Genomic DNA, 22,262 nt, shown 5'->3' on the forward strand with positions numbered 1-22,262 from the left:
ACACACACACACACTCAGGTACACATCCTCATACACCTCATTTTCCTTATGTCATCAAATGTTTTGTTAAATTTGCACTCGGAGCAAGAATACGCTATACCTGTCACCATGGCAGCTGCGTGGGGGTGATTGCAATCACACAATCAGCAGAGGCTCATGGGAAATAAGCTTACAAGAGTGAGTTCTCCTGAGAAACAGAAAGGACAGAGGAAGAGAGAGAGAGACGGATGAAGACAGACAGAGTTCGAGAGAATGGAGCTGAACAGAGACAATGAAGGAGGGAGAATCTGAGTAACCCATTGTTTGCAGAGACGTGAGTAATATGTTTGACTTTGTGTGTTTGCTGCTCGTCACAATATGAATGCCACACCAGCTGGTGGGGAGAAAATACATGTATGATTAGCATGAATTATAGCAGACTAAATAATACTACAATAGTGAGCACTGCAGAAGAAAGAAAGGTTCTCTAAGAAATTGTAGCAACTGGCGTGGAATTACACTTCTGTCAATACCAAGTACAGGACAGACAGGAGTGGAAGACTTTTGTTGCTGCCCTACATGCCAGGAGGCATAAAGGGCAATGATGATGACGAATGAGCACTGCAACTAAAAATACAGCTATCATAGCCTCTCTCAGCAGTATGTTTTGTGGCTTGGCAAGGGCAGTCATTTTTTTCAAATACAATCTTATATAGTTTTTATTCAACATGTCAGTTTTTAGCAAACACCATTTCTTACAAGCCCTAAACCATCATAGGCTGTGACAAGTTCAGACATGTCTGTAATGTCAGCAGGACAGTGAGAAATCGTGTGGAAGTTTTTAGACAGCAGAGATTACAGCTAAAGATTTGGAAAAATTACTTCAGAAGAGAACGTTGGTGAGTTTTACGGATATGGACAAACCAAGTTACAATGAGTAAACGCAGGCACACGCTTCATCTCATCATCGATTTAAAAGAAGTTTAATGAGAGATGCATTAAGTTACAGAAGCTAGTGGAACAGAGGTTTTAACACACAGATTCCGCCCTTTATTGGACTCTATGGGTAAAACTCTTCTTCAACCTGCCGAAATTTGTGGGAACCCAACAGCATAAAAGCCACACAGCCACCTGCCAAGCTATCCCCTTTCTCTTCAGCAAGCAGAGATTTGTTCACTTTCTCTATGGATGGAGTTCAGTGTCTGTCATGTGGCCAGTGTTGGGACTTCACCATGTGGTTGAAACAAAGACATCCAACATGGCATTTCAACAGCCTGATTTGGGTTAAAGTACGCCATCCCCCATCAGGCATCAAAATCTCACCTATGTGTGAGATTTGGTTTAAACCCCATCATTGTCGCCTCATTGGATGAGGGCCATAGGAATCACAGGGGATCCCTGGGATTCGGCCATGATGTCACAGAGACTATGAACATCAGCGCATACCTTAAATCCGCAACATCCCAAGCGGTTTGATTCGTATGAAAGGAGTCACAGAAAAACGTTGCTGCTTTTAAGAAAACCCTAAGAATAGTTCTACATCGCTGGTCGAACAATAGACAGTTTGGGATCCCTACGGAGGAGTGGGTAACTTGTTCCCCAACTTCAACCTGCAGAAGGAAGATCACAGAACTCCCAGATTCATCCCCTCGACGCCCACTGTTCCCGCCGCTGCCAGACTAGAATCAGCCCGCTGTTCAACTCGCCGACACAGAGCGGACCCGTCTACCGGTCGTAGGAGGTCGAAACTCTGCCTAACTTCGCAGCTCACCAAACCAGTGAACCTCCTGCTCCCCGAATAGAGAAAGAAATTCGAAGAAACACGCTAACCGCTACGAAGCGATCTCAAGTAAGAGGCTTTTGTCTCGGCAGAGAGATGTCATAATGTGTTTGTAACCTTGTTTTGTTTTCTTTTAAGTTTAACTGTACTGTTAACGTGTTGTTGTGTATGTTTTACTGACCACTGAGTTCCGTTAGTGCTGTGTAAAGTTACGAAGAATGTGTCGCCACGGCAACGGCCTTTCACAAAACAACAAACTTTGAGTAACTTTGAATCACTAAGGTCTTTAATAATAAACATTTCAATTTCAATTTCAATTTCAATAGGTCCCACGGGCCCTAATAATTCCTACAGTTTCAATAGGGACCTCGTGGCCCGACGTTGTCGGTGCTCGGTCCCTAATTATAAACATTAGAAGAACAATATGTCCTCCGCTCCAACTACGTCGGTGCTTGGGCCCTAATTAGAAGAACAATAGGTTCTCCGCTCCAACTACGTCGGTGCTCAGGCCCTAATGAATATTAATGTTGCTCATAACTGCAGGATGTATACTAAGCAACCGTGCGCTCTCTTGTCAGCCATATCAACTTTTGTTTGCCCCCAAGTGGCCAAAAATATCAGTTATTGCAGGTTTATGTAGGACTTTTACCTGTAATAGAGTATTTTTAGATATTGGTACTTCTACTTGAGTCAAGGCTCTGCTTACTTCTTCCAGCACTGTGAGCAAGTAAACCCCAACAGGAATGAAAATCAAAAGCCAAGAAGAGACAGGCTACTTACTAATGAAGATAAAAATACAAACAAAAAAAAACTCTTGAGGCTGGTTTATTAAAAGCACCCTGACTCCACTGTGCCCCTGGGTTACTGTGTAGTTTGTTCCACTAGCAGTAAGAACTGCAGCAAAGGTCCCTGTGGTGCAGAGCTTCATCCTGGGGGCTTGGAGGTGCAGGCTATTGCTTGACCTGCCATTGGAGGATTGTCGGGTAATAAAGTCTCTGAGTTATCAGGTGGGATGTTTTTCTGTAAAGCCAGCGGAGAGGTTTTAAATTTAGTCCTGGAGGAGACAGACTCCCACCTGACCCAATCTTTTACAATTCTATGATGTAACACTCCTACTTATGCCCTAAGCTCGTATTTCTCTTCTTCTTTCTTCCCCCTTTTATCTCTCTCTCTCTCTCTCCCACCCACTCTGTCTGCCTCTCTCGTACATCAGCACTCTGTGGGAATAAACTGAATGAGTGAATCTGACTGTTTGAGTGAGTCTACTGTTCAGCTCATTCCCCCTCTGTATCGCTCCACATTATCCTCATTGCATTTCCTCTCCCTTCCTTCCCCTCTGGGTGTCAAATTAGCCTTTACCACAAGAAACATGACAACAAGATTCACCCTTTCCCCCGCCTGAGCCCAACTCCCTGTCATACTCCTCATTCCCATAAGCCCTCTGTGTCACAGCGTTACCTTCCATAGCCCTGCCTTCCACTTCTCCCATCGCTGTCTCTCTCTCTGTCTCCAGCAGCTACCTCCAGCTGCACAACAGAGCCATATTTAGCATAAGCTGTGGAAAATGAAAATGCTCTGTTGGAAGATGCCATCCTTGTGTGTTAGTGGGTGAAGTTTCACACTGGGGCCCAGGGTGTGTGTTCTCGCAACTTCACGGCTCAAACCGACCAGATGCTCCACGGGGGGATGAAAACAGCAAGCATAGCACTTTCACAGCGCAGCTATTACTTCACGCTTCACGAGAAGAGGAGGAAGGGGGAGGAGGAAGGAGAACTAGTAACACATAGTGCCTTTAGAGACATGGAAACCACAACAATGATGTACAGTATATCAGCAGGGCTCCTCTGCAGAGAAACGGACAGTTACGTACACCACAAAATGAAAGGAGTGGGTCTGGTCTGATAGAAGTAGATCCTCTTCCTCACCCTGAGAGCAGTATAGGATCATGTCTCTCAGTGTCTGACAGGTTCAGTCAGCACAGTCAATAGAAGAGCAAGGAGAGGGGAAATATTATTGCCACAAGCATGCTTTTCCTAGCCCTGCAGTACACCCAGGTCATCATTGCCCAACAAAAAAACAAAAACAAAGATAATCTCTAGCACTTTGAATACTGGGGAGGAACACCAAGGCCAAAAGAAACCAGCCAATTCCAGAGAGTTAATTAGGGTTCAGATGACTGGCTGCAGAGGGTGTGGATGAGCAATGTGCTGCTCACCGATAAAAGCTGGGAGTTGTCCCCTCTGCCAAATACAATCACAAATCGCAAATAAGCTGTTTGACATTGGCAGAGATTTGGCAAATTTTTCATGGGCCCAACCCACATACTCAGCTGTGCTGCTCATCCCACAAATGCATGTTCCAAATGGGGCACCGTTTAAAAGGGAAATAAACAGGCTTTCCACCGGTATAAAATGTATTGTCAAGAAGCATCGTTACAACAAAGAAATGATCTACCAAACACTAATTTCCAAACTTTTTGTTCGATGTTTATTTTTTCCTGTATGTTTCTGGTGAAAGCCGAAATGTGGATTTGGAAGCACAGGAACTGCAGATCAACACCACAGCTCTGACCTGTTGAGGTGCACTTTGTTCTCAGTGTCTCTGCCATTTAGCATTTGGGTGATATGTGAGTCTTATATTTCATTATCTCAACCAGGAGGATCACGAGATGGGTCGCGTGTGTGCATGCCTGTGTTTTGGTTTGTAAGTGACTGAGCGCGTGTGCATCTCTGTGTCTGTCCATGGCAAATTTCAAATTCTGCCGCATCTAGTGCATAATATTTTGGGTGCCCAGTTACGGCTGCATGCTTGAATGACCTCTTATGGATGTGTTGACTCACACTTTCTCAAAACACCTTTTATTATGGTTTTATACTGCCATTGACTGCCTGCTGACTCCTCACTCAATACTCTTAACCAGCCTCCCGTTGGTAGGGGGGGTTAACGCTAGTGATAACACGGCTGATAGTGTTTTGCACGGTGAGTTTGGCTAACTGCCAACAGAACTACAAATACACTGACTGCTGAGTACCTCTAGGCCACAGCTCTGTGGCCAGAGACACAGTGGGGCTAAAGTTACAGTTTGCACACTTTTGAGTTTGGCTAACAGCTAACATAACTACCAGTACACACACTCCTGAGTACATAGCCGCCATTCAGCCACTGCTACACGGGTCGATGGCTTGGTGAATTAAATTTTGTTTTTGGCAAGATTGTATGAAATGTGTTATATGACGACTTTGAGCCGATTACCGGAATACACCGCAGCTTGTTTTTGAGTTTGAATGAAGTCTGTTTTATAATAATAATACATCTATTATAAATGACGCCTTACTGTCTAAATGGGGGGTTAGCCAATTGTGGATTGTATTCATTCAATCACACAATACAGCAGTGGTCGTTGCAGACACACCTGGCTCAGACTACTGAGTGCACCTTTCTAGTTATTAATAGTATTGTGCAGGGACACATTTTTAAGCAGCTGTTTGTTCCAATTCTTTTCGAGGAAACAGAGATCAATTTACATATTCAACAAAGCATATGCACAGTATGACAAATGAATAAACAGATCACTAATGAAGAAATCATACGATAGCTGTTGAAAATATAAAGCAATGAACACAAGATAATATTGTTTATCTACCTTTCTAAAGTCTCATTTGTTTGACAGAACAATAATTCCCATGTGTTGATATTCATGATTAGGACTCCATGTCTGATTAGATAAATACTCCTGTTCTTGTTTCTTGTCATGCTCCGTCAGACAAGCAGTGTGACGGTTCCCTATCTGGGTTACTTATGTATGTTCCTTTAAGACAGCAGGTACCAGAGGTGGTGATCGCCTAAGTGGAGGCACCTGGGCCAGGTGCGCTTCCCCTATAAGGCTCCGCCTTCCTGGCAACCTGGTGGCGGCGGCTCTCCTATCACTCCGTGGAGGAAGGAGAACGGCTTGTTCCAGCCACCATTTTAGGTGGACCTATTGTTTATGGTAAATAAACTCTGTGCTTTTTGGCAAACTGTCTGCGTCTCCATGATTGGGTCATGGCTGTCGGAGCCAGGTCGTGACAGTTGGGGGCTCGTCCGGGATCTGGACCGTTTTGCGGTCGTGGGTAGGTAGCTTGGTTTGTTTGAGTATTACTACTACCCTTTCGTAATTGTTTGTAAGTGTATGTCATAATGGACGTCACTAATTTGTAGTAGGGGTGTCTCTGGATTCCCTATAGCGCTGTTTGACGTGCGTAATTCGTTGCGGGAAACGGGCACTTTTGTTTGGGAGTTGCAGTAGTTTGTATCCATTTCGGGCATAGAGATTCGGTTTTGAGATTAGGAATTGTTCTCTCCTCTAGGTGTACAATTGCAAATCAAGGTAAGGGACGTGTTGTCTGGCTGGTGCACTTAACGTAACTCTGATGCAAACGTGGTTCCCCTGTCAGGTTCAGAGGCGTTACCCCTTTGGGTTTCGTCTTGTTTGTTGTTTTATTAATGTTGCGGTGACCGTGGTTAGAGCAATCTTGCTCAGGAGCACATCCATGGTTCTAGGGGAGTCGCCAGTTTCTGGTTGCTTTCCCTCGCCACTGGGCTTCAGTGCATAAGTACCCGCCACCATTAACTGCATGAAGACTAGGGTTGAGTTTGTAGGTAGAAAGATTATTCTTGGGCAGTCAGCTAGAGGGGCACACTCGTATGCTGATTAGGCCAGACTCCGTGGCTTGTGCACCAGTAGCCTTCATCGTTCTTTTCGCTGGTTTCAGTTACACTTAAGTATGGAGAGTGTTGAGAGCTTCATGTTTGAACAGCAAAAATAGTTGCTGATGTTACAGCTTGACCACGACAAGTTTAGGCAAGCTGAACTGGCGAAAGTATTGGCTGTGGAGAGGCTGCGCCAGCAGACCGAACATGCCAAGTTGGAGGTTGAGCAGCTTAGACTGCCGTTAGTAAAGGAAGGCAAGCTGTCAACTGGTGAGTTTAGTCGGAAGTCGTCTTTTACTTGCAAGTCAAAACTGGCAGATGCGCGTAATTGGCCAGACTCGGCGCGCACACTGATGCTGCAGTGCATGCCGACTGGGAGAGCACAGGAGGTGTACTCCTCGTTAACCAATGCTGGTAGTGAAAACTACTCATCTGTGAAGGCAGCGGCGGCACTCGCTGACGGTTACGTGCTTACGCACAGAGGCGGATTTACTGAGCTCAGGTCTGGTGCTGCCGGTGTGTATCAGTCAGAGAAGGGAAATGTGGCACCGAGGTTCTCGCTGCCTCTGTCTAACTTTTCTCTGTCAACAGCTCTCGGTGATCTGCTTGCAGAGCAGCAGGCTGACCCCTCCCTGAAGAAGTGGTTTCAACGGGTTCGCCCTGGGGTTGGCGTACTGGACGGCGCTGGTGATTATTTGCTGTTAGTGAGAAAGGGGGTGCACTGGTTGCGACAGTGGGACCCTGGGGGCAAAAGATCCTGGACCATTTGATAAAGTATTTTTTTTGGGGAATTTTTCAGCCAATCTTTGGTATTTTTGAGTTTGTTTTGCTGGAAGTGTCATACATTTGTTTTGATACTGGGATTCATTGCAGGACCCAGTTCTTATGGAGGGGGGTGTGACGGTTCCCTATCTGGGTTACTTATGCAAGTACCAGAGGTGGTGATCGCTTAAGTGGAGGCACCTGGGCCCGGTGCGCTTCCCCTATAAGGATCCGCCTTCCTGGCAACCTGGCGGCAGCTCTCCTATCACTCCGTGGAGGAAGGAGAACGGCTTGTTCCAGCCACCATTTTAGGTGGACCTATTGTTTATGGTTAATAAACTCTCTGCTTTTTGGCAAACTGTCTGCCGCTCCATGATTGGGTCATGGCTGTCGGAGCCAGGTCGTGACAAGCAGTCTTGCTGTGCATCTGCTTCCGCTCTCTCTCCACTCCCTTGTTATGTCTCTCTTTTACCTGGAGGCCTGTTATTCCTACAGCCACTCCACCTCGTCTCCATTTCCAAGGCTGACCAGGGCAAACACAGCTAGAACGATGCTGTTTCCACCATTTCTTGGATGCATGTATCCGATCTGGCATCTAGACTTGTGCTAGGCTTCTGCGACAATGCTGTGTCACCTGTAACCGCCATATGAGAGCAGTGCAGAGCAGCAGCTGTGAGCTAACCAGTGGAGCAGATGCATGAACTTGCACTTAAAGTGTGCACGGTCGACCGACCGACACTTTATTAATTAATGCCGCAAGGGGAGATTTGTTCGCTACAGCAGCTTTATGCTACAGGTAAGCAATCAAAGTAACAGTAAAAATAAAAAATATTGAGTATAAAAATGCACTATATATAATAAAAGTAACAGAGTAAAAAATATGAAATGTAAAAAATGCACAACATATACAATGAAATGGACAATAGTTGTTTACTGCTATATTCATTTCTGAAAGTCGTATATTGCTTGTCACAAATGGCTTTAAGCTGTTTAAAATGGGTCGCTGGTGACGAACCAACAGATGATTTTACCGCTCACGACTAGGCTTTGCCTCTTGTGTCTCTGTCTTCCCAATCTCCCCCCTCACGGACTCGAGGACTTTGAGGCGTGCTCCCGCAAAGTCCGTGAGGGTTCAGGGCTGTCCCACTGTCAAATCATCGAGTGTTTGAGTCTCTGTGTTCAGGAGTGTTTGAGTGGCCCAATCCCAATGTCCCCCTAAACCCTTGAACCCTCAAGGACCTGGTAAGTGGGTGAGTGTGAGAGACTGTGAGGGCTTGAGGTGGTGTAAATAGGAAAGGGACAGCACTTTGCTGCAACATATCACGTTACCATGAAAATGACAAAAGATATGATGTATAATTGTGTGTATTTATTTTATACTTTGTACTCCCTGATTTGAACGTCTTCCTGGCTCTTTCCTCACAAGATGAGAGGTAACTTCATGTAATCTATTTACTCGTTTTTGTCAAAACAGCTTCAATGACAAAATCAAATATTTGATGAATAAATAAATATCATCTGATTCCATGTTTATTTTTTGTTCCATGTTTAACCCTTAATGTTTCTGAGTAAATTTATTATGACTGAACACACGTGAGCCGTCCTCTTTGTTTACCTTTTTCTTTACGTCTCCATGCGTCCACTGGTTACCCAGTTTAACGTCACATTGCAATGATTTGTGGGTAATTCCCTTACTTGCAGAAAGGGTTCTTAAAGGGCTCAAAATGTCTGCGAGAGAGCCTCAAACACTTGACGATTTGACAGTGGGACAGCCCTGAACCTCACGGACTTCGCGGGAGCGCGCCTCAAAGTCCATGAGTCCGTAAGGGGGGACATTGAGATTTGGCCAGTAAATCCTTGAGGGTTCAGGGTTTGAGGCTTTAGGGGGGACATTGGGATTGGGCCTCTGTGTGTGTAGCTTCGCCCTGGTCTCCTCCTCGCTCCCTCCTGATTGCACTCATTCAACTCACCTGCCCATTCCACCCAGCTGCCTTCAATCTACTCTTCACCCAGCAGTATATCTACCCCGGTTCCTCATCCACTCGCTGCCAGATCATTGTCGTTTCACCTGCTCGGTATCCTCTTTGTTCTCAGCCGCTCAGTGTGTTGCATTCTGAGTTCTGGTTCCATTATTCTCACCTTGTCGTCCTCTGCCTGTAGTTTGGTCCATCCTCCCGGTTCCCCAGTCTGCCTGCCCTACGTCGCCCTGCCTGGTTTCCACCCTTGTCTCTCATCATCCTCCTGGTTCCCCAGTCTGCCTGCCCTGCCTGGTTTTCACCCTCACGCCCTTGGATTCCCTGTTAAGTTTCCCTTTGTGTTCAAGTTTCATTAAAACCTGTTTTCACTCTGCATGTTGGTCATGTCTGGTCACTAGTGATGGCGAGATGAAGCTTCATGAAGCATTGAAGCTTTCCATCCAATTGGTTCACAGATGGGTCGAAGCTTCATGGTGCTTCATTTGTTCTACTGTGTCATCAAGTCGACAATAAATGTAAAACAGGCAGAGTGATTGACACCATGGCTTTGGTGTGTGAAGCATTGAAATGAATGAATGATGTTTGTGATGCCAATACATAACTTATGAACTTATTAATATGGTGTCTGTCTTCATGATACAATGGTGGGGTCAAAAGGGAAAGTGGAAACAAATTGGGGAGAGGGTTGTGATGTGAAAAGTAAAAAAAAAAAAAGTTAAAAGGAATTTATTGTCTGATACATGTACGAAATTTGACTTCAACATTTAACATGTTGCAGTCAAGGATTGAACCGCCAACCTAGCGGTTGCCGGACAACCCTCTACCCATTGAGCCATTCATTTTTATTTAAAAATAACTTTTCCACAGTGGTGGGCTTCAGGCGGTTTCTTTTATATTATTTCGCCTGCTTTAGAAAACACCCTTTCACAGGGCACAGATGAAGCTGGGGTACAGAGAATAGTTTGCAAACAAACACGCAATAAGGTCCGAAGTACACAAAATGTGACGGATCCATTGCGTTTCGCTGCCCCTTATATTTCGAATCGTACGCCAAACCCGTGAACCATTTCATGAATCAGTCACGTGGTACGGCCGGCTCGCGAGGCTTCGATCGTCACCACATACGTCAACACAAGCCTCGATACGCGCTTCACAAAAATCGTCCGGGATTACTCGACACAGGCTTCGAAGCCTCGACACGAAAGGTCACATCACTACTGGTCACCACCCCGTGACATTACCTAACTCTGCTGTACCAATGTAACATCTTCCCTCTCACCCCTCTTATCAACCTGTTTTTTAAGCTTAAAAAGATATATTGAACCAGTTTGAGCTACCTGCTAAGCATGAGACAATAGACCAAAACAAATAGCAACTAGCTAGTGAACATAAAGGAGCATTTAGCAGCTGAAGAGTCAGGTATTTTTGCCGGAGTTGGTGGAGACCAAAACAGAGTGTCTGTATTGGTCTCAATCGACTAAGACTTCTTAGTCTTCGATTTTTTTTTTTTTTCTATGCTTTTCTTCAAGCTGAATGACTTATTTCCAAGAAACTTATAAGCCTTTATCTGGTAAACGCAACCTATAAAGTGATGCTTTTGTGTGATAATTTGTGTGTTAATCTGTCAATTAAATCAACTAATCAATTCAACAAAATCGTATGAGTGTTAGTTGAAAAGAGCATCTTTGGTCGAAGACAGCCCTATGGTAATATTTGACTTTTTATTCAGGTTATCAAATAAATGCTATTGTTGCTCTTTGTCTGCTAGATGTATAGACTAAACATATTCGCTGTATCAACTTAGTAAAGTGACAATATGTTAAGGTCGTGTAGCTTGTTCAGCTGCCCCCTTAGTTCCGAAAAATAAAATACAGGTTGTTCCAGATATTGCAGTTAGGTTCTTATGTGCTAACTATGACGCAAAACTGCATTCTACTGGGTCTGAATTAAGTTTTTTTTATATATTTTATTGCTTCTGTGCTTTTACACACTGAGTTGGACAGCGGGGACTACTGTTGTTGGACTACTAGCCCACTTGTACTCTGGATGCCTCTCCTTCCCCAACTGTATGCATGTTCTTTCATCTATTGTTATATGCCTTGCTGTAAAACCAAATGCCCTCAGGGACAAAAATAGAGTTGGAAGTTGAGCTGAAACCACCCTAAATTATAGGAATCCTCTCTTTAGTGACTTTAACCTTCCCCCAAAAAGACAGCCTCAGTTCCTTGTATTACCACCATTATCTCACAGTCAAGACATTTAGTCCAACCCTAAATTACATCTTCCTTCTCAAGCTTGCTGCTTCCGACTTTCCATTCTTCTCCATTTCTCCCTCTCTTTCTCTCACACTGCCTTGCCTCTGTGGTGACATTAATTACAATGAGGAGCAAGTGATGGCACTTATTGCTTCAGCATTACAGCGGGCATATTCAGCAAATGCACAGCCTGATGAAGTGTCCACATCCCACTGCACCATGATTTATCACTTATTTCTGCCACAATGCTTCGGCCGATAACGCTTATTCTACTCCATTTACCGCCACGACATACGTCTCACACGCAGAGAGAGGACAGTGTATTTTCTATGGATGCAGGCCCTGTGTGTGTGTGTGTGTGTGTGGAATGTCATCGAATAATGTTCTGAGATCTGCGCTCAAAGAAAGCTCATATAACTGTTTGAATGCTTTGTTATTTCAAAAATATGATAGTGTGATTATAAGAAATGCAGCATTATGCACATGACCGGGCTTTTTTCAAATCTAAAGGCACATACAGTATCTATCATGTGTTTGTGTGTGCCTAAGGGCATAAGCATGCGTATACAGTCCAGTTGAGTTGGTCTTTATTTCTGAGGCAAAGGTTCATGGCAAATGCTTTCCTCATACTGTGAGCAAACTTGCACTGACTTGAGGGTTTTTATTTAGAGCTTAATGCCAGTGAATCCCTTCATACAGAGCCAATGACGATGTTGCATCTGTATGTGACACGATGTCACATGGATGGGATATCACAGACGAGAGTAGCCATGTGAATGCACCCCTATATAAGTGAGCATAAAATATACTACGGAATTCTTAGTTTTTCTGGAGGCGTTGAAGACGAAGATAGTGGAGGAAAAAATATAGATTTCACCTTTCTTGATTTTCCTAACAGGAGTTCTGACAGAAACAGTGACGGACTAACAGAAAGAGAGTGAGTGAGACACAGGTGAGAGTGAAATGAAGCCAAAGTAACGTAGACGCACAAAACAGATTGAGAGTTAACCACAGAAAGATAAAAAGAGGAAGAAAGACTTAGTTCAGTTTAAATTCGTCTGAACTCAGAGATGGCAGGAGAGTCTCTAATCCGTTCTCCCTTAGGCCTTGGATCACCTGCCATCCACAAAGTCACCGTCCATCCCACAGGAAAACACTCATTATAGGCTGCCATTACGTTTGACTGCATCTCTCTCCATAACCTTGAAACACTGTTCACTCAGCCAAAAACACTTCAATCCAGTGGGAGAGCTGGGTCAAGTGAGTCAATGTCGAGTGACTCCTTTCTCCCAAAGGCACCGCAATTGACATATTTTGTGTTCGTTTTTTGTGGGGTTAGAGAATGTTACAATGACAAGTGTAGGTGTATCACATGTGAACATAAAGCAGTTGTAAATGTTAATTGATTACAGGGAAGCCATCCAAAGGAATAAAACCTCACATGAAGATGGTGCCTGGCAGTAGATGTCCTTGAAGATTTTTTTTTCAAGATATTCTTTACATGTATATTATGTGGTAAGTCAGAATCTCTCACCTATTGTCCAAAAGACACAGAAGTAGAAATCAAGAAGACTTTCCATCTCACTCCTTCTTTCTTTCAGAATTCACTCTGAAATTGTCTCGCTTCAGTTGGGGCATAAAACCTAGTTTATCAAGGCATCGATGCACCATTTTTCTTCCCCCATAAACAATTTCATACTTAAAACAGCCTGATCTTTAAAAAAAATTAAAAGATCCCCTCTTAGCTGCTGCAAGTTAAGAATACTGTGTACTCATGTGAAATGCATCACACGTTACAACATTTTTTTATTCTATATGATGGCAAATTATGTAAGCACTCTGCAGTGCTGACCCCTAATAGTAAGTCTAATTTGCATTTGTATGCTGGTTTACTTGTAATGGAAAGTATAGCAAAGATTACAGGGAGCCACAGATGTCTAGGGAGAAAGATCACAGAGGAGTGGCGCTGTAGCCAATTTCATGCCTTGTATTTTCCGTCATGCATGGCTAATTCACGGTTCAGGACGGCACGATGAAATACATGCCCCATGATCTTTCACAGTCCCCCCTCGCTTGGGCCTCGTGTGGTGGAGCCTGAGCTATCTTTATGTGTTGAGCCCTTGCAAATCCATATAACTGTTTGCTTTCATACAGTGCTAATTCAGAGACAGCCTGATAAAACCAAGGGGGAGACAGTGGCAGTATCATTTGGGTTCGCTACCCTTGACTGGCTCTCGATGTAAATGACTATCCACCCCCACCGTCCAATGTGCCTGGTCTTGCTCCATTTGTAATTTAATACCTTTGATAAAATGCACTAGTTGGATGAAAAAATATATAAAGAAAAATCCTATTCATTGTGCTGTAAAAGTAAAAAAAACATTTCAAAGGATAAGCTCATCATTTTTGGAAACTCACCCAACTCTTTCTTACCAAGATGAGACGAGCAATGCCACTCTCATGTCTGTACGATAAATATGTGGCTGGAGCCAGCCGCCAGTTAGCCTAGCTTAGCATGTTAATGTCTGAGTCTTAGAGGTGCTGAGCTTTGTTACCTGAAAACAAAGCAGGGCTTGCTTTTTCCAACTGATTCCAGTTTTTATGCTAAGCTATGTCAACTGACTGCTGGCTCCAGCCAAAATCGGGAACCACACTTTTGGTTTGAAGGGCACCAGGGATGCATGGAGGAAACCATGCGAGGATCGAGGAGCGAGGAAATGACAATTAAGAGACTTGGGATGTACCCTTGGTAACATGTCTGTGAATGTCTGTGGACAATATAATGTTAACCTACTTTAAAAGTACATAACGGTTGAGCTGGCTTTATTTGTTTGGATATTATTTGTCTTAGATTATATTGGCCATGGTTTCATTCAGTTAACTATACGTTTTTTATGTGTTTTATTGCCAGTAAAAATGTCTCCAGTATAGCTAGCTAACACTGACGTGATGCCGTCTTTCTCGACAGAGCATGCGCTGTTGTCCACAAGTGATGACCATTCTATGTTGTCGTTTGTCATAAATGCAGGTATGTTACAGTATGTTGTTCTATAGAGTGTGGTAATATTTTAAACATGCAGATGGAGTATTTTCTATTGTCTACATGTTTACTCAGTTACACAATTGTTATTCTAAAATGAAAAATACTTTAATAAAAGGAAACAGGCCAGTGTGAGAAATCTGTATAAATATATTTTTAGTTATATATTTTTTTGTATTTCTCCTCATACATTTAACAGAGACAGTTTCTGTTCTATTTCAGCTATTTTATTTACATGAATTTAAACCCACTAGATGATCACATTATATCACTGTATCATTATACCACTGTATCCGTGTATTTAAAAAGGGTATAGACTTTCAAAATGGGTAATCCTCAAAGCAACTGAGGATTTGCTACTAGACAGAGAATGTGATGTTGTCCACAAGAGATGACTATTCTAGTATGTTGTCCTTTGTCATAAATGCAGATGTGGAATAAACCTGTTGTTACCACAAGCCTGACCAGCTCCATGAGATTCATTTAGCCAGGAGACATCTCACAGAGGTTACACTAAGCCTATGAGCCACACGGTTTCTGGTGTAAAACGGCAAATTGTTGGATTGCATTTTTAAATTTCAGATTAAACAAACAAGATGTAACGTGTTAATAAGCAGTATTGAGCAAGCTCCTTTGCTCATTCAAAAGGCAATTACATTAGCCTACTTTAATAATTTACCCAGCAGCAAAAGGAATGAGTAACATTACTTGTCGTTATATTACTTTGGTTATCAGAGCAGCTCCATCAAAGATTACTTCAAACAACTCCAAAGCCTCCACTCTTACACATCACATCTTCTGTAATTTAACATGTGATTTAACATGTGTAGACATTTTGGTTGAAGGAGAAGCGTGAAGTTTACTGGGATTTGCTGAAAATCCTCAGTGAGGATGGTCATGGTGAGCCTAAATGATTGGACGCAGCACTCAATTTCTGTCCTCACATGAAGCTGCAGGGTTCACACACCCTCCAACTCTAAACAAAACCTGTTCAGCAAGACGGTGACAATAAAAAGATAAATAGATACCTTTTGGGTTAACAGGGGTTGCAGTTCCCCTCTTTTTGTAGAGGCATATGCCGCCACATCTCCAGCTGTGTATTTTTTACTTTGGTCAGAGCCAGGATGGCTATATGATAAGTTAATGAGCTAATAGACTGCTAGCACAGACGTGCGAATGGTATCAATCTTCTTATCTAACTCTCGGCAAAAAACAAAGAGGCATATTTCCAAAAATGTTAGAGTACTACTTTAAAAGAACCCAACGTGTGGCATATGCATTTCTCTAAATAATTGGTCAACATATGATGACTGATGATATTACCAAGGGGTGCCAACATTATATCATTAAATACCGACTCTACAAGGTGGAACAAACCCTGAATATCGCAGCTGTGTCCCTTCTTCCTCAGGAGACGACGCCAGCTGATCTGCTACCAGGTATGTGTGAGGCACAGCTGCACATCCTACCTCCTGTCTCCTTTACCTGTCGAAAGCAGTTAGGTCGGAGGGGCCCTATTGCACCACCCGCAACCGAAACATGTCGTCTGGTTGCTGTGGAGGATGCAGCTGTCCCTCGGTGAACTTTGCCGGCACTCATTCTGATAATGAGGTCCATTTCAGAACACTGGGTACCAGTGGTGGGGTAGATCGCCTTGCGTAACACCTCCATGCATAAAGATGAAAGCACAGGGGCCAATGTTGCTCCAACAAATCAATCAGACAGTGGTTTGAGGGCGCAGCCGGTCTGGCAGTTCCCAAACTGTGAGGGGAATATGTCCCACATACAGATGTGTGTGTGTGTGTGTGTGTGTGTTTGTATGTTGTGATGTCCACTGACATACATAGAAGAATCATGCATCGCAACTCAAACCCACACACACTCACTCTATAAGGAGGTGGTCTCTCGATAGAACAAGTGACATGTTAAGAGACTTTCAGTTCTCTGATTGCTGATAATTGTTACACCACCACCAACAAATGCATTGTGCTGCTCTTTTTTCTATTTTAGCCCCAAATGCAGTACCACTGCACTTTCAGTCCCTTTTTCTCAAAATGAATTGTGTAACCTTCACTGAACATAGAGTAGGATGCTTAAACTTGCCTTTCAAATCCTTTGCTTCACTTCGAGGGCTCTGTCTCAGATCTGGAGCGATACATATCTGCTGGAGACGCTGCTGCTGCTCACTATCAGCACCCTTCATCGAGCGACATGCTCTGGAGATGCTGCTCCCACTAGCACTGCCTGTATCTCCCCTTCTCAAGGTCAGATCAGCATCGAGGCGCTGAGCGCCATGTGCACCAAGGCATGAACGCAGCATGTAATGGGGTTTATCAGAGAGCAGCTCCGCTTACTTGTTTATTTGAACACACAGCAGGCTGAGTAATTGCGTAAAAGGCCTGTCGATGTGTGCTGAGAGCATTTTAATTAGCTCTCCTTTGCCCTCTCAACAACAAGCTCTCCTCGAATGACACAGCAATTCTACTTCGATTAGAAAATGAATGACTTCCTCTCCAAATTGTGAGGCCAATGATGGAACTGCTGGTGCTGATGGGAGTGCACCTCCCCCCTGACACCATGAACAAGATGTGCACTGCACAAGTTGGTAAAAGTCCAAAGACAGAAGCAGGAAGAGTGTCTCAGAGAGCCCGTTTTCTGATGTAAAGAGGCCCTGACTGGCCGCTGCTGGCTCCCTCTCTCTCCCCCTCTGCTAATGCTGTCGCTGACATTCACATATTATGGCATTCAAGCACACTTGCATAGATAAAACAGTCTCCTATAAAGCTACAAAGTCATCTCACCATTTGAATGTCTGTCTCTTTCTCATTCAAAAGAGATCTAGTGAAGTGGAGCTCGTTGTGGAAACACCTGCAAGCATCTTTGTTGTCACTTGAGAAAGCGTGTGTGCTTGGATTCATGTGTGACAAGCCAGCTTTGAGTGGTGCTGCCATCTAGTGGTGAATATATGAACTGAAGCCCACACTGCATCCGATGTGCATGACATGGTTCATTCTTCATATAATAAGCAAATGGGTGAATAAACACATTGCTATATCAAGTACTCGTGTACTATAATTTTTGAAAAAGGGCAACATGCAACTAAACATTAAGATAGCATCCCTATGTTAGAGCCCAACCTTCACATTATTTTCAATTTGGCTAATATATTGCTCAGTTTAGCTCTAACATTTAGATGAAAGAAAGTGTTTAACACATGATTCACAACATCAAGCAGAAATCAAAGAGTATGTGATGTAAATATGTGTGTGCTCTGTGCTGTCTGCATCACTGCATAAACTACGTGGTCATAGACACTGAATCATCCGTTCTGCTGCAGAACTAATCATCCATTCCAATGACCTAATTATGTCCATAAGACAAATTAATGCTTTTTTAAATAAATAAAATAGCCCAATGAAACCAAATCAGACTGACAAAATACTGGTACACAAAGATGAAGAGTGACATTTTTACCCAACAGTGCGTCATGCAACATCAACCCCCCCTTCCCCTTCCTCCTCCTCCTCAGGACTCCCATACGTAGCTGCTCCCCTTCCTTTAGATTAAAGGCTGTGCCTGCAGTTTATTTAGCCCTCATAAGCTGTGCAAGCCCTCGGCTGACCTTGTTTGGCCCTGTCTCTGTCTGAACTCCATCCCGGTGCTGGCAAAGAGGAGCACTGAGCAGGAAGGACTCCAGTCTGGGAGGGCCAGATAGCATCCCCCTGGCTTCAACAACACTGGGTTAAGGTCAGTGTTAAAGGTTAAGGAGAATTTAGCAACAAATAAAACCAATTTCTCTCAGTGTCTTTTGCTTTTAGCCTTTATGTTTTTAGTGTCCATCTCCTTTTCTCCCTCTTTTTCAGAATATGAGGATTTTTCAACCACATGTAAGAGATTCTGTGATTGACACACCAATGACCAGTCAGAGATGACCTGTCTCCTGAAATGATGTTCTGCCCAATATACAGGAACACACATCCATGTAATTCAAACTGATCCCTTGGTCAGAACAGCTGCAGAGGGGAACAGCAACAACATTCACAGTGTACCCGTATTGATAAGTAAGGAGTGAATGGCAATAGACTTAAACTGATCTAAGACCATCTCGCTGCCGTCTATAACCTTAGGTGACACATAGTAAAGAAGCCACGTGAGATCGTTATATCAGGTGCAGTGCAACAATGAATAAGCAAAGTGCCACTATAGCATTGCTTCACTTTGTCATACATGCTGTGCCTCATGCAGTAAACGTCCTCTCGAGAATCTCAAATTTGTGTGCGTTTGTGTGTGCATGCATACTATGCATGCATGTGAATGTGCCTGTGTGTGTGCATTCACCAGACTGGGAAGTGGCAGGCTGCTGACCCACTTTGAGTTGTTTTCATTTTTTATTCACTCCCCATGAGCAGCCACAAGGCTCTTGCTTTCTCTCCACTTATCTCTCATTTTTTCCCTCTTCCCGTTCTCCTCCCAGTATTTACCTGCTAATAATTGTGACATGAATCATTTCCGACAGGGAGGAGCTCAGCTTTGAGAACAAACTCCCGCTACAAGAACCAGTGAGAGGAAGAGACACTTCATTTTGATTCGCAAAGCTCAAGCAACTGATGGGTTACAAGCGCTCACTGTGTCTCCTGTTTACCTTTTGAGTGATTTTCATGGAAAACATTAGCTTCTGAAGTGGGAAGGGAACATGAGATAATGTATGCAGGGAAAAGACAGTAACTTTGTTTTGTTTTTTCAAATGAAGACTGTGATACAAAGATAGAGGTACAGTGCAGTCAAATGAGTTCTCTTTCATGCAGGCATTGGGCTGCAGATTCCAGATAAAGCCCTGAACATGTGTGTGTACAAATGGAAAACGTGTCATGCAATAATGTAGGGCTTAGTGATTTGGAAATGTACATATCACAATATTTTTAGGTAAAGAACCTTAAATGTAACGGGTCAGGTTGTATTGTTTCAGTTTATCGGTGGTAATTCTGAAAGAAATGTAACTATAGTAATTGCTTCAAACTTTTTTATTTTTAAAATCAAGGCAATACAAACATACATACAACATAAGTCTTACATGGAGATTATTTGTTCCTTAATATTTACATCCAACTGTCAAGTGTAACTGTTGCATAACTCATAGACTGTCAGAAGTGGATGCAGTCACCATGATGTCACCCATTGGTTTGTGGACTAAAGTTAAGCATTTTGGCCATCACCATCTTGTTTTTTTTGCAACAGAAGTGACACAAGAAGTAAAACAGATGACTGAAAAAAGACATTTGTAGGCGACCAAAATGTTACAATTAACTTTAATAAAGTGAAAACATAGTGTGAAAAGGTTAAAGTTGCAAGACAGAAACACGGACAACTCCCACACCAGACAACTCCATGGTAGCAACCTGTCAATCACTGTGTAGCCCCGCCCCAAAGCATACCCTGCTTTATGGTCTATTTGACTCTAAATGGACCATAATTTACTAAATGAACATCATGCTGTATTGAAGAAGACTTGAAACTAGAGATTGAGACCATAAACTCATGTTTACAATGTTTACTGAGGTAATAAATCAAGAGAGAATTAGAGTCATTTTCTCAGAGACTTCTATACAACCAGAGGAGTCGCCCCCTGATGGTCAGTAGAGAGAATGCAGCTTTAATTAAGGCACATCCGCATTGGCTTCCCTTTTCGGAACTGGAGGTTGCTGTTTGGGCTAATTGAACCAACTGACAAGCTGACATTAGCTTGTTAGCATGAGACCATGTCCACATTACTCCTTTTTTGTTTGGAAACGCATATGTTTTGCTACGTTTACACTGAGCGTCCACACTACGCCGGAGTTTTAGAGCACCGAGGAGTTTGAAAACTCCGAGGTTGCGTCTTCGGGTGGACGGCCGAAACCGGATACATTCAGAAACGATGACGCCCACACCCGCGTTCGCTACTTGATTGGTTCTTAGCAGTCATGACGTCTCCTTCCCTGATTCGTCACACACCTATCACGTGACCCTTACCCGGAAGCTCACAAACAACAACATCGATTACCGATCGACTACCAGGTTAATTCAACATGGACAACTGATTACAGGCGATGCTGACATTGTTGTCTTTATCAGCAGCTGTTGTTCATTTAAAGTCTGCATTTCTGTGAAGGGAACATCTGTTAATGGAACGATTAGCGAGCGGTGTGACCAGCGGTGTTATCAGCCCTACGGAGCGGACGTCTGAAGCCACGGTTAGCAGTAAATGCTCTCCAGTAGGACAGATAGTTAAGCCACCAGCAGAGCTACGAGTGAGAACAGACAACAACGAGGAAACGAGTGAGAGACGTGTGTTGACCACATTTATGGACCCATAATCTAGTAAACGATTACGTGTAAGTGTTGATTTTAAAGTGAATTTGATGTGAGAGAGAGAGATAGAGCAGACCTGCAGCGCTGTAACTAAGTCTGAAAAATAAAACTTCTAAAACTTTCCACGAACTGTGTCTGAGTTTATAGAGGAAGATTTTAGAGAAGATCTTAAGTATCAAACACGACCTTTCATTATTAAAGACTACTTTATTACTCCGTCGTATTTTTTTAAACTAAGCAACCAATCTACTTCCTGTTTACATCGACACATACGCGCATGCCCAGTGTATGTGAAGACTCATGTGATATTCGTTGTCAGGCATTTTAGTCTGGACGAGATCAATTCGAAAACGAAGCTGAAACGCTTTGTGGACGGAGATCGTTTTTGTTTGAAAACTGTATGGATGTAGCCTTTGTCTGACCTCATGAGGATGATAATGAAAAGGTTTCCTTGTTGTCATGGTCTGACCTTTAGCTGATGAGTATATATGATATTACACTAAACTGCTTGAATTAGCCTTTGTCTTTGATTTGTAAATCCCACTCCAGAGACTTTTCTCACATATATTTCATCCAGAGGATCCCATTGGGAATTTATATTTATTATTCAATAAAGCTGCTGTTTGAGGAATACGACTGTTTAATGTTTTCCAAATAACTGAATTCAAACATCTCCCATCATCCTCAAGCTAACACTCAAAAATCATGAGCGCTGTTTACAAACCCCCTGGAGGGTGATTTCATTTGAGTGGTGAAACGACGCCCGCTCCATCAGTCATCCTGCAGCGAGTCCAGGGAGGGGCAGGCAGAACGGTATGGAGCTCCTCATTGCCAAACGCCGGGCCCGGTCGAAAAAGAGAAGCACCCAGATGATTGGGTTTATTAAAAGCTTTCTTGTTCCGTGCCACCGCCCAGTGATTGATCTCCTTTGACGTGTCCTTTTACCCTGTGTCACATTAATAAACGACGTCTCTGCTGAGAGACTGACAGACTGCCTCCTCCTCCGAGAAAGATGAGGGAGAGAAAGAAAGAAAGATGGGAAGAGAACAGAGACAGTGGAGATAGTGAGATGGAAAAGATGCAGACACTCAATTTTTATTATTAAAAGTTAGATTATGGAACAAGTTGATGTTTTGTTGCCCTGAATTCAATACGACAATACCACAGGCAAAGCGTTAACCATATTTAAGCAGCATCTGCTATCGAACAACGAACTCACACGTATAGGCTCCGTGCATGAAGTATAATTAATTTGCCATTGTTAATGTTGTGTAATGAACAATGTCAGTTTAGGGTTATTACCTAATCTCATTGGTCTACTTGTGTTAATGTAAATGTATTCTGCTCCGTGTGAGTCTGTTCGATAGCCGATGCTGCCTAAACGTAGTTAACACTTTGCCTGTCGCATTGAATGAACACGTGCTTTAATAGTG

Source organism: Anarrhichthys ocellatus, unplaced genomic scaffold (assembly GCF_004355925.1).
Source record: "Anarrhichthys ocellatus isolate YVR2014 unplaced genomic scaffold, GSC_Weel_1.0 scaffold66, whole genome shotgun sequence".
NCBI classification, from domain to species: domain Eukaryota; kingdom Metazoa; phylum Chordata; class Actinopteri; order Perciformes; family Anarhichadidae; genus Anarrhichthys; species Anarrhichthys ocellatus.